This window comes from Vidua chalybeata, chromosome 4, assembly GCF_026979565.1.
Source record: "Vidua chalybeata isolate OUT-0048 chromosome 4, bVidCha1 merged haplotype, whole genome shotgun sequence".
NCBI classification, from domain to species: domain Eukaryota; kingdom Metazoa; phylum Chordata; class Aves; order Passeriformes; family Viduidae; genus Vidua; species Vidua chalybeata.
In genome coordinates this window covers 33,086,277-33,099,073 of record NC_071533.1, presented here as the reverse complement: position 1 = coordinate 33,099,073, position 12,797 = coordinate 33,086,277, and the positions used below count along the sequence as shown (strand labels likewise).

The following is a 12,797-nucleotide window of genomic DNA, read 5'->3' as shown; positions in this document are numbered from 1 at the left end:
TGCTAAGCATTTTGTGCTGACAATGTCAACAATTGCAACGTGCTCTTTTTTTGTATGATTTGAGTGCACCTTGCAGGCTTCTGGAAGTCTGCCAGTGCAGACTTTGAATATTTGTGACTTCTTTGACATATTTTGAGTGTTTTTTCACTGGTTAAAAAAAGATGGATGGCTTTGGCGGGAGGGGAAATTTTCTTAATAAGGTCCTTGTTTATTAGTCTTTTTAGTGCTTCCTGAAAACATGATAAGCTCAGCAAATTCATAAAAAAAATGCTGAGGTACAGTATCCATAGGTTAAACTGGGGGTGTGGAAATCTTCTAACAGGAATCCATATATAAGTAATAGCAAAAGTTTAACTTCATTCAAAACTAACTGTGGACACTGGATAAAATTGATATATCATCACAATATGTAGGCCTTAAGTACATAGCATGTGTTCTGAGGTAGTGGAAAATAAAAAATGGGATTCTAGGAGTATAACATATAGTGCTTGTAGGGAATGGTTTGTGTGTTAACAACAAAACATGAATGCTTCAATCTTAACAATCACAATCTTTAAAAAAAAAAAAAAACTTTGATGATGCAGTACTCTGGTAGAAGAAATGACAGTAGAAAACCATTAAATGTTTAAATTTATGGGGCTAATTTCAGTTCTTTAGTATGGTGTATACAACAGAAATAATTCCAGAGCATGTGTGGGAAAAAATATAGCATTGCTACATTTTTTCCCCTTAAAAAAAAAGAGATTTATTTATGGAAATGAGACAGTACTTCAGGTAGAAATATAACTCAAATGTTGCCTTAAGTTTTGTTAGCTCATCTTTATGTTTTAAATTCACCATGCTTCCTTCACACTTGTTATTGTGGACAATGATCTGAATGATCAGCTTTGAGCACCTAATTTAGATGCTGGATTAAAAAAGTTAAAAAGTAGGTTTTTCCTACTTACTGTCAATTACAGTCTTTAGCAAGTAAGTGAGTGACTTTGTCTGAGATGCCTTCTGAAAACTGTTATTTATCAAGTTACTTAACTTCTCTAATTTGGGCTATAACTACATGCCTAAAAATAATGTAGAATATTTCATTTTCCTTCTTCTTTCTCATGTTGATTTCAGTAGTGTTAAACATATGAGATGGGAACAGTTATTTTTCTTTCTCTTATTTCATATATATGGGCCTTATTGATCTTTGTGTTAACTTTGCCTGCTTCATTGCATTAGCAGAGCACAGTGCTGTTAAAGCATTGTTGCCTTTTGTGACTATGTTCCAACATCTCCTATCTTTTGTGAATATCTTCCAAAATCCACTATATCTATAAGGTAACGGAGGCAGAAGATGTCAAGCTATTTTTATATGATTTCTTTCTTTTACAAAACATTTCTAAGCTAACCACTAGTACATTGCCTTCAATAAAGTTAAAGGTTCTACCAGTTACAGGTCAAAAATATTAAAAAGCTAACAGGAAAAACCCCTCAAGAGTGCTCCTCCTGGATAGAGAAGGTGAACCCCATCACTACTGGTGGTGTCAGAAGGGCACTGCCACGTGTCCTCCTTTTAGTTTAGCTGACATCCTCCAGCACGTGATCTCATTTCAAGGAGCTGCTGCTGAGACCATAAAAATTCAAAGAAGATTAGAAAACAAATCTTCTGAGTGCTTTGTTTAGGCTTTCACAAAATCCTTTAGAAGAGGCTAGTCTGAACTGGGGCGGGGTGTGAGGGGAATGAGTTCCTCCAAGATGCTGTTACATAATAGGATAGTCACTGTCAACGAGTGTATTAAGACAGCAGTTAAATACTTTTAATTTATGGTTCATTGCTAATCATTGATTTTCAAATCAAAGTACTGTTTAGCTGCTTTTTGGGTTTGTTTTTTTTTTTTTTTTTGTGTATTTTATCTCTAAGAAGGCAATGCTTTGAGGTATTTGTGCTTCAAACCCTCATACTGGGTTCTCTGTTCTCCCCTTTTCAGGGGGAAATATTTCTTGATTGCAGAACTTTTAAGTTTTAGATTGGGCATGGAGCTCAAGATGAGAGAAGCTGAGAAAGACACTTTATATAAATGAGTAAGCTTACCAGAAAACACTAGTATACTGTGTCTGGAGAACAACATTTTAAAAGCTAATGTTCTATATACTCAATTAACATTATAACAGTAGCTAGGTAGCTATAATTATTTGAATAATACATCTTGTAACCAAATGATTTATAGTTGATCTCAAACATCATGAGTTCTACTTAATGATTTGAAAATTGCCCTTTTAAACACTTACATGCTTAGTGGAATTTAAGGATTGCCTTGCTAAATAAAAGAGATCTTTGGCTTACATGTTGAAACTCCATTAAAATCACTGAGAAATGTGTGTCTTAGCTAAGCTATACATAGAACACAGACAAAAAGCATCAAGGCCCTCACAGAGAGCAATTTCTGAAACATTTGATAAATACATTTTGAGGTAGTGAAAGCTGTGTCAAAGCTGTACTCTGCTGACATGCTGTTTTTTAAACTAAAACGTCAAATTCTGATGCATTAGCTGCTTTATATTGCAGCTTATTTATTTCCAGATTCATTGGAGTACATCCTTTTTTCCTTTTTTTTCCCTTTTTACTTGCTATCTTTATTTCTTCACACCAAATTAAATCACACCTTTTTCTGAAACACGTGTGGACTACATGAAAAACAGTAATAGAAGTTGAAAGTTTGGCCTTGATGATTGAGACTGTTATGCAAGTGTTACATTTTTCACACGGATCAAGATAATGGCCATACTTAATTAAAAATTACTTTTCCTCCACTCCTATAATTATTCCCTCAGTTACTTATTGGCATGTCATGATGCATCAGACACTGAATGATTTTTCCTACTGGCTTGGTTAGATGTTTAGATGCCAACTGTGACCCTGAGAATTAGTCAATAAACTGTCTCAATTTCTTCTCATATAGATGCAAAATGAATTCTACAGGGAAGCTAATTACTTATAATCCCCTTTTCTATGAATTTAAATTAGAAGTATTTTGTATACCTGTAGAGTCCTCTATTTCCCTCAGGTAAAGTCCAGTGTCCTGTAACTGGATGTTAGAGAATGAAAATTCTGCAATCACTTTCAGAGGAGTTCTCAAGCCTGAATGATCTAAAAAATGTAAAATATTTATTATTCTAATAAAGCAAGAGAACTCTTTAGAAAATGCTTTGTGATCCTGTCATCTAAGGAACTTTCTGATATTTATATCACAGAAGAAAAAACGAAAAAAGACCATTGTCAAGTGCCACAATATTGTGTTCAGTGATGGGAAGAAGAGGAAATGATGAACTAGAGGAAATACTAATGACAAAATTCAAAGTTTGAAGCTAAGATTAGTCATTAGATCTGATACTGACCATATGAACTGGGAAGTCTGATATGCTTTTCTTTTATGCTGGGTGAATAAGTAGTTTGTGAAGAGCATGAGCGTGGGAGCATGCAGGGGGCAGGTAGCTTCTGCATGCTTTCTGCTGCCAGTGTCCTGAATGTTCTCAAGCCAGGCCCTTTGTGTTTCAGAGCAGCTTCTGCTGGCTGTAAGAAGAGCAATGGGAACATCTGACTCACAGTGTGTTTGGCACTATTGACTAACCCGTCCCTGGCTCTTGCTAGCCATACCTTTAACAAGCCCCAGAGGATGGGGATTCAAATGGCCTAGAATTATTTTGCTTGGTGTCTCTGCCCTTATCTTTATTCTGTGAAGTAGCACTGTGGAATTAATGGCTTTTGTGCAGAACTTAGAAGGCTGGAAACACTATTCTTCAGCTTTTATCAAGTTCAGTTGGACTCATGTGGTACAATGTACTGGATTGTGAATGGCATTCTTGGCTAAGCTTCAGTTATATTTTTGTGTGTTCATTTCTTTAACTCCATTTTCCTAAGCCCAGGCCAGTAAATATAAGAGATTAAAAACATTCAATGACAAATTCATCTTGTATTTTCTATGCACCCTGAGCTTCTTGTAAATTTTACATTATATTTATTTCCATACAGCAATACACTCATGACAAATGGCAATTTGCTTTGAATCTTCAGGAATGTAGCAAATATTCCTATATACTTTGAATTTTATAGATTATTTGGAGGATAAAGTTTACTTCATATATAAGCTTTTTACTTATAAGTAGCTTTGGTGGCATCCTTATGATATTAACATTATTTTAATCTCTTATTTTTCTTTTTTTTTTTGTCTCATTTTCATTTGGTGAATATTTTCATATGTTAAAAAGTCAGTGAGCTTCAGATTTCTTACTATTACTGAAATATCTAGATATCTAAAGACTGCTTTTCGTCTGAATGTTCCTGAAAGACAAAGTAGAAACATAGGTTGGAAAGCTTGCTCCCAATAATAAGCTGTTCAGGGCAGAGGATAAGAGCTGCCTATGAAACTGACTTTCAAATTACTTGTTCAAAATAAGTATGAGCAAACTGGAAGAAATTCAGAAGACATTAGCAGGAATAACCAAAAGTAGTAAATGGCTTAAAAAAGATATGAAGGCATCTTACAAAATCATCAGGGCAACCTAAGAGTGGATGTGAATAGGCTGCCTTGTATTCCAAGAAAAGAAATTAAAATGATGAAATAAGAAAGCAGGAACAAATTCAAAGCAATCTTTTGTGTTTGACATACAGCAGATCCTGTGAGTAAAAGCTACATAGGATTTCAGCAGCAGACTGTAAATACTAGGGGAAAGCCTATAGGCTTTCCTTCGTTTTAAAGAGGGCTGGGGGAATTACTTAAAGTGAGCTAAATACTAACTATCCCACAGAAAAGATCTAGGATGCCTATCTAGCCTCTACAGTGACTTCCACAGGATTAGTTCAAAGATTATACTTTTAAATTTTTTTTCTGTTTGATTGTGCCCTAGGTGATCTTAGATTGGTTCTTAAAATATTGGCACATTAATTTAGAAGCACTGACATTTATTTAATCTTACCTGATGTTCATATACTTCAAAAGCAAGCATATAAGTCTCTGTCATTTTACCAGTTTCACTTCTAGAAATATTTCATCTTGTCTTTTCTATAAATCTTAAACACATTATTTAAGTTTGATCATTAGCCATCTTGCAAAAGAAATTAGGGTATGTTAATGTGAATATCAGTCCAGTGTTTTTATTGCAAAAGAACTTTTTTCCAAGATGTATTTGCCTTTTTACTTTGGCTATCAGTTGGCTTCTCTGTTGAAATTCTCAAAAACATCATTATTACACTCTTTCTAAAAGCCTGATTTTCTGCATATAACATCACCATTAAGGTTGCTGCCAATAAAGTGTCAAGCTTCAGTTATCACTCCAGAAGTATGTTCAACACAAGCTGTATTGTGAAAAGAAATCTGAAAAAATCTTTCAGAACTCGAAGTTTCTGCTTTATCTTAAAACATTTGATGGCGCATAGGAATTATTAGACTTAGATTACTAATCCAGACTATGATCTACATATCGTCCCTTTAGTGCAACACTTAAGAAATTAATATTAAATCCTGAATTCATGCAGAGAAAACGTTAGCAATTGCACATTCACAGAGTGGTAAAAATCACTGTTTATGGCTGGTGTGCTACTTCTTTCAGCACTTTGTTGGAAAGTGATGCTCTAACCAATAGAAAACTGGATCTTTTTAATATCCTTTGAAACTACACTAAATTTTAGCACTGTTCCTCTACTCTGCTTTCCCCACATAGTTCATTTTCCTGAGTTGCATTGCTCATGAGAGTTGGAAAACTGCTGGCTTTTCCTCCAATATCTATGCAAGGTTAGTCTCAAATATCTCTCTTAAATTCCCCAGTGTTACCTTAAATGGCTTAAACTAACTGGCATGTGAGGCAAACATATGCAATATCTGCTACTAGATCTGCAGAGTGAAGCTAAAGCCAAGGTATTTATGAGAACATGCATATAAGAGCTTAATTTAAAAACTGAACATTCGACATTCCCTGCTTCACTGCTGTTGGTGATATTGCATATCTTTGCAACTAAAATCCCGAACTCTACTGTCTCTTTCCTCCTTTGCATTGACTTCAAACCTCTGTAATGCTGGATGGGGCAATGACAATGGGGCAACTCCTGAAACAAGTTATGAATAGACTTGGCTTTTATTGCCTGGCTAAAGATATACTGCAAAGACATCCTTTACTTTCAGTGTCTGAAACAGTCCCAATCTTTGTATATCAATGCCTTTAATGCTGGGATAAATCTATTAATCACCTCTAACGTATTATGTATTCTACATTCACATAGTGATGAAGAATTAGTGTTCTCTAGCTAATCTCTGTACAAACTTAATGAAGTTTAAAATTTCTTGTAAGGTCATCACTGCTGTTTGATACCACACAAAGAAATGGGTCTATGGACATCACAGATTTTCACTGGTAGAAAATTTTAAAACTTTTAATTTTTCCAGTAATGGTGTTGAATCTGTTCAAAGAACCTTTATTAACCTGAAAGCTGCATTCTCAAATCTCTTCCAAGTCACTGAATCAGACAACCAACATTGGAAAGTCTTCTTCCTTGGAGATATTAAAAACCTGACTGGATGTGGTCCTGGGCAACCAGCTCAAGGTGGCCCTTCTTGAGTAGGGGAGCAGCACCAGATGATTTCTTATGGTTTCCTTCAACCTCAATCATTATGTGGATAAGCATCTCTGAAAAAAAAAACATCCTCACTTATACACTGTCATCCTTACTTATACACCATCAGCCTGATTTTTGAAGAAACAGAAAGTAGCTCATGGTGCTAAAATTCAGCCAGTACTTTCTGGTACTGTTGAGGAAGAATTGGAGAGATCAGAGGAGGAGAAACAGAAGTAGAGTTCTGGCAAAGTGTAAACAGAGGATAGAGTTCTGCCCCCCTTTCCAACCTGGTAACTTGGGCATGTGGATAGGGCAGTGCCACTCACATGATAGAATATTCTTTGCTCTCCTGCTTTTTTGGTACTGTCAGAAAATTACTGATGTGTTGCTAGCAGTACAAGGATTGTACAGCTATGGTTCAAATCATGTGTCAATTTCTGTGCTCAAATAGCCTTTATAAAAATTTTGGGAAAAGGCAAAAAAAACACTACACAATTTTTTTTTGTGACATTCTAAAATAAATATTGGTAGTGCCTAGTATTGAGGATAGCAAATGTTTTAAAAACTGGAAGAAAATAGATAACAGTAGTGCGTAGTGTAGTGACAAAATGGTTGCTTGTACTTAAAAATAATTAAAGAACTATTTTTTACTATCAAATTGGTGGTATGGGATATTGAAAATTATTATACAATAAATCAAACTAAATGTTTTGTCATAAATTTATAGTAAATAAAGGAAGCCTTGTATTCAGGCAGACATTTAAATGAGAAACATTTTTTTTAAATTTAGAGTAAGTACAAAGAACTTACAAAGTACTCTGTAAGTACAAACTACTGAACACTCGTTAGTCTGATGTAAACTTTAAAAAGTTTTAATTAAATAACGTCAGAATTACCATCAGGTCTTGTGGGAAATTTTTCTGATGGAACATATTGTTGGCCTTTAAAAATCATTAGCAATTGGATACATATACAAGGCATTGGCATGATATTTGTAATTCAAGTTGGCTAGTATATGGTATACCAACTTAAAAAATCTATAGCTTCTTTTACAAAATCTGAATATTTTGAAGAAAAGTAGGTATGCAAAAATTATATTTAATTTCCATTTCTGGTTCTAGTAACTAATAATGGATGGAGTAAGTAAAACCTGTAAGTTAATTGCTTTCTCTTGTGGTTTGCCATTTAGTCTCTTTTAATATAGGATGGTTGGTGGGCTTTACAGTAAACTAAACTAAAAATGTAGCATTGCCTTTTCAGGGTTATTTGCTTGTTTTTAGTCTGTAGCACCCTAGTGAAACCTGAGAAATGAAATTGGTTTAAAGAAACTTAATCTACTCAGTTGACAGTAGCTAGTTCAGGCAAATTGTCAATATTTTTGTAAATATTTGTAAATATTTTTCAACTCTCTATTTTTTTTTTACTTTCTTTGAATATGCTTCCAAATTACATTTCTTAGCCTAGATGACTTCCAGTTTTTCCCTTTGATTTGTCTCATCTGGTGACAAGAAAACAAAGAAAGCTTCCTGCCACCAGGCTTGTGATGGCAGCTATCATGTTATTATTATGCTTTTAATTTTTAAAGTTATAGTATGAACACATATTGAAAACAACCAGAAAATAAGTGGCCATAAGCACTTTCTAAAGAAGAAGACTTGGAGAGTATACTCTGTCAATTGTGTCACAGACAGGTAAATAAAATAAATAAATGATTTTGATGAACATTGTATATATTCTATTCACTGGTGGTATTTAGCAGTTTTGATTTACCTTAGTTAAAAAAAAAAAAAAAAAGTATTTATACCATTGTAACCAGAGTTTATACTGTTAGTTCTGTAACACAGAACATTGTCAACAAAATATGGTAATTTAAAGTTTGACAGAGACGTATAATCAGTGATTCAATTTCAGCAATTTTTTTCATGGAATTGTCGATTATACAATACTCCTTTTGACATAAACTGCAATTAAAGTAGATTATATTATCAGACTTTATCTTGAGATTAAAAAAAATATGACTTATATTTAAATTTATATAGAATGGCCCAAAGAATCCTCCAGCTGAAACTAATTTTAAAAGATTAATTTTAGAAAATCAAAATAATTAATTTTTGCCTCATTTTAATTTATTTTTCTTCTTGTTTGGCTTTGAACTTCTCCCTTTTGCTGTCATTGAAACCAGAGCTTTGTTACAGATTATTTATAATAATTTATGTGAAATTTATAAAATCTGTATTATTTGAAGTTTTTGCTTTTCATGAAGAAACTAGTCTTTCTTATTGGCCTTAGCAAATGTACTTCTCCTGATACTCATGTAGAGAGTAAATAAAACTTGATAAACTGGGTGATGAAATCTGATTAGATCCTTTAGCTTTCTCTTTACCTGGAATGATAATGTGGATTTAATTTTAAATTGTTGAAAGTAAACAACAAAAATAAAGGAAAACAGATTACAGCAAAAATAACTTAAACTATAGCCCTAAGAAATCAGCTAAAATAAAATTATACAAAACTTCCTCTCACTAAGAGAGATGTTTTATATTTTTTGCATGTATCTGTAATGGCTTTGGGTGCAATTAAATCCTGAACTCTATATTGTCAGGAAAGTTTGTTTCCCTCAGGGCTGGAACAGATGGTGGAGATTCTTTTTTTTTTCTTCTCACCATTTAGAGACCAAGTCTGCTGAACCTCTGCAAGAAAAAGTATTTATGCCAAAGAAAGCTGCTGATGTTGGCCTTAAAGTAGTAGAATCCTTAGCTGTATTCTCTATAGGGTTATTACTAAGAATCCTGGTAAACAGGCAGTGCATTGAAATTTTGCTATTAGCAGTGTTTAAATACAGATTTGATATCTGCCTAATAATGTTTGTTTTACAGAATAAAAAATTGCAAGTTTTCACTTAGTATTCAGCCTGTTTGTCAGGATATTTCACTGTTCAAGGAGGAAGCTATGAATTAGCATTTCCCAGTCATCACTTTGATAATTAGAATAAAAATCTAAATGCATGGAGAATAGCAGAAGTGTTGTTAATCATGAGCACTCCGTACTCTTAATCCCACCTGGAAAATAAGAAAAAAGCACTCCTGGGATCTAGTAAAACAGCAAGCCTTGTATATCACTAAAGAAAATCTGAAAGAGGGAAAAATATCCTTGCAGTGGTAAATACTAGTTATGGTCAAGAAGTTTCATTAGTGCTTCTAAATTTAAAACAACTGCTGAATGCATCGGTTCTTTGTTATTTTCCTATTCCATCTTCTCTTTTATACAAGTTCTTGCCATTCAAATAGAACATAAAGATTTTTATTGGTCCCTTATGATGCAAACTATAGTTGTACAATCATCATTTTAGAATATGAGCTCTGTGTGCTCTTAGATTTGCTGTCACTTTATCACAATTGTAGAAGCATCTTGAAGTGTATTTGCTTAAGCAGGTGGTGAATGGCCACACTGGGAATATATCTATCTTCTTTACTGTATGATGAAGTTTTAAAGTAGACATTTTAGCTATGGTAGTTGGAAAAACATATTTTTGCGATAAATCTTGTAGGGAAAAAAACCTCAACAAACTGGTAAAAGAATTAAAAGCCCGGAATTATACTGAGTACATGAAATTGGTATAAATTAGATAGTTGAGTGAGCACAAACGACATGTACAATATATAAGAATGTTAATGCTTTCTTTCCTTTCTACGGTATTTCATAATTGATTTTTTAAAAGGAAATTTAAAATTATGTGTTTCAGATTTTCATTTACAAAAATCCTTAAGTGCCAAGGATTACTATGGGACAGGGAAAACCTTCTAGTTTATATGGGAGTTTCTCTAATGCTATCATTTCAGTAATCTCAGGATTTAATTCAATCCTCCCTGCTGAGTTTAATGAAGATTAGGTTCATTGAAATCAGTAATTGATGAATATTTGTTATATTGCAAGCATGAAAGATGTAAAAGGGAGCCCAAGGAAGAGAATACTGGGTTAGAAGTTTGAAATGAATAAACCATAAAAAATCAACAAAATCCAAACAAAGACCACACATGCACCCCCTCTCCCCCATCCCGCAAAATGTGAAAAAACTGTTGAAAACACACTGTTTGTACCAATAGTGTGATGTAAACTTGAATGTTCTTCTGAAATGGTCTCAGGGTTTGCCTGAAACACAAATCCAGTTGATCTGGCAAACATCACAACTGGTGGCAGTTCTTCACTTATATTGGATGGGGTTTACCTACTTTGTATGATTTACCTCACATTTTGACTAATTTTTAAAAGATTTACTTTTATAAATCCTTTAAAATATTAAAAGGGTTTTGGAAGTATTCTGAAATTCTTGATGCTTTTTAAAAAGTAGAGTTAGACTTGCTTTGCTTATGTCCAGTACTTGTAGAGAATAGGTAGTTGAAAAAAAAGGAGAGCTCAGAAGAGACTCCTATGACATTTCATGTGCTTGTGATGGTTTGGGGTTTTTGTTTTTTTTGTCAGGTTTCTGGAGTTTTTTTGATTTTAGTATTCCTTATTTATTCATGAACTTTATTCATTTTTGTGTTTCACAGATAAATGAGCATAAGTCTAGGTGCAATATGTATAGCCTTTAGAGTAGTCCCGATATTCTCTTTGTATAACCAACTTATACATTCATATATTACTTTGACATCACTTAAAAATTCTCCCACTTCACTCCAAAAAAAGTGTTGAAAAAAAAAAAAGAAAATCATTGCTTCATTTCTTTAGTTGTTTTACTCTATTAGCAAGTATTAGTGGTGATGGTGGCAATGAAGGCATTTTTAAGCCTCATGGGATGTTGGTGTGCATTGTAATATTTCTTTTTCATGCCATGAATGATGTGTAGGTGGGGCCAGTCTGTGGTGCCTGTTTTGCATGCTTGCTTCTGGAAGATGAAAATCTGGGTGTGTAGACTGAAAAGGGTTGTTTTCCTGAACAATGCTATTGTTTGGGTGATCAAAGGGCTGCAACACTAGGATGCATTGTAGATCCATTTTCAGTCTACATGTGATATATTTTCCTGAGCTGTATACAAATTTTTTACAAAACATTCTGGGCCTTGCTTGAAGTTAAATTTTTGAAATGTGAATGGTGGCACATGATAATCTGATAACACAAAATGTTCATGCAGAGTTCACCTGATGAAGCTTTGGTATTTGCAGTATTTAAGTACTCTTTTATAATGCATAATTTAAGGACTTGAGTTTTCAGTGCAGAATATTGTATAAAGCATTATTATTTCTAAAAACCACAGGAGAAATCAAACAAGAAAGGGTCTTAATTCACTATCTCTTGTAAAAGTGAGTGATTGTACATAAGATTACAAGAGAAGGGTGAATTACTTGGATTGTCTCTTCTAAGTTACACTTCTTTACTTCTTGCTTTGCTGGACACTGCTAGGTTGATCGGTCACTTGCAGTATTGTAGTGTGTGATTTTTTAAAAAGTATTATTATTTTTTTATATTCCAAGTTATTTGCAACAATTTTTATCTCTTTTTACTTACTTGAAATTGCTGAAAGACTGAGAAACTGAGATACTAAAATGGAAATAAGAGTAGAGTCAGTTCTTGAAAAAAATCAAAACCGAGCCACAAAACAAAACCCCCAACACAAGAACACTCAGCAAGGAAAAGAAGCTGTCAGGCTGGAATTCCTGTCAAAATTGTAAAAAAAATTATTCTACAGGCATTTCACTATTTTCCTTGGCATACGAATGTTGGCTACTCCAGTCTGTGAATTGGCTGGCCTTGTTGTCTCCAGTCTCTCAGTCTTAGGAGATCAGTGGGACTCAGACATGCTATAAAGATCTCTTCTGATCTGAGGTGTCAGAAAAATAGAAAGTTATCAGTGTGCAAGTAAAAGCCTGTACAATTATGTCATTCTTTTTACTGCATTTCTCACTTATTGCTTTCCTAACTTCAGTAAAGTAAGAAGGTTCTCTTAACTTGATGAAATGTACCTCAATCAATTGACTGTCATAGAGAACAACTCATTCTGAATACTCTAAAAGTATTTCTGAATGCTGAGGTGAGGCTATACACAATTTGGTGTGCTTATTTCAACAAATCACTATGTTTTGAAGTTCAAATTAGCACATTCCTAACATTATATTTTTAGTGTGTGCACTCTAAATATTCCTAAAATGTGACTCTGAGAATAATGGCTTGAGCCTCTGCAATGTAGACTCTATTACAATTGCCAGAGAAGTGA

The 12,797-nt window shown here is 33.7% G+C and overlaps 1 protein-coding gene across 1 annotated transcript in view; it reads left to right on the top strand.

Annotated features, from left to right (window-relative positions):
* Positions 1 to 12,797, top strand: part of FSTL5 (follistatin like 5) — a 273,043-nt gene that overhangs the window by 87,336 nt on the left and 172,910 nt on the right. The window lies entirely within an intron of this gene.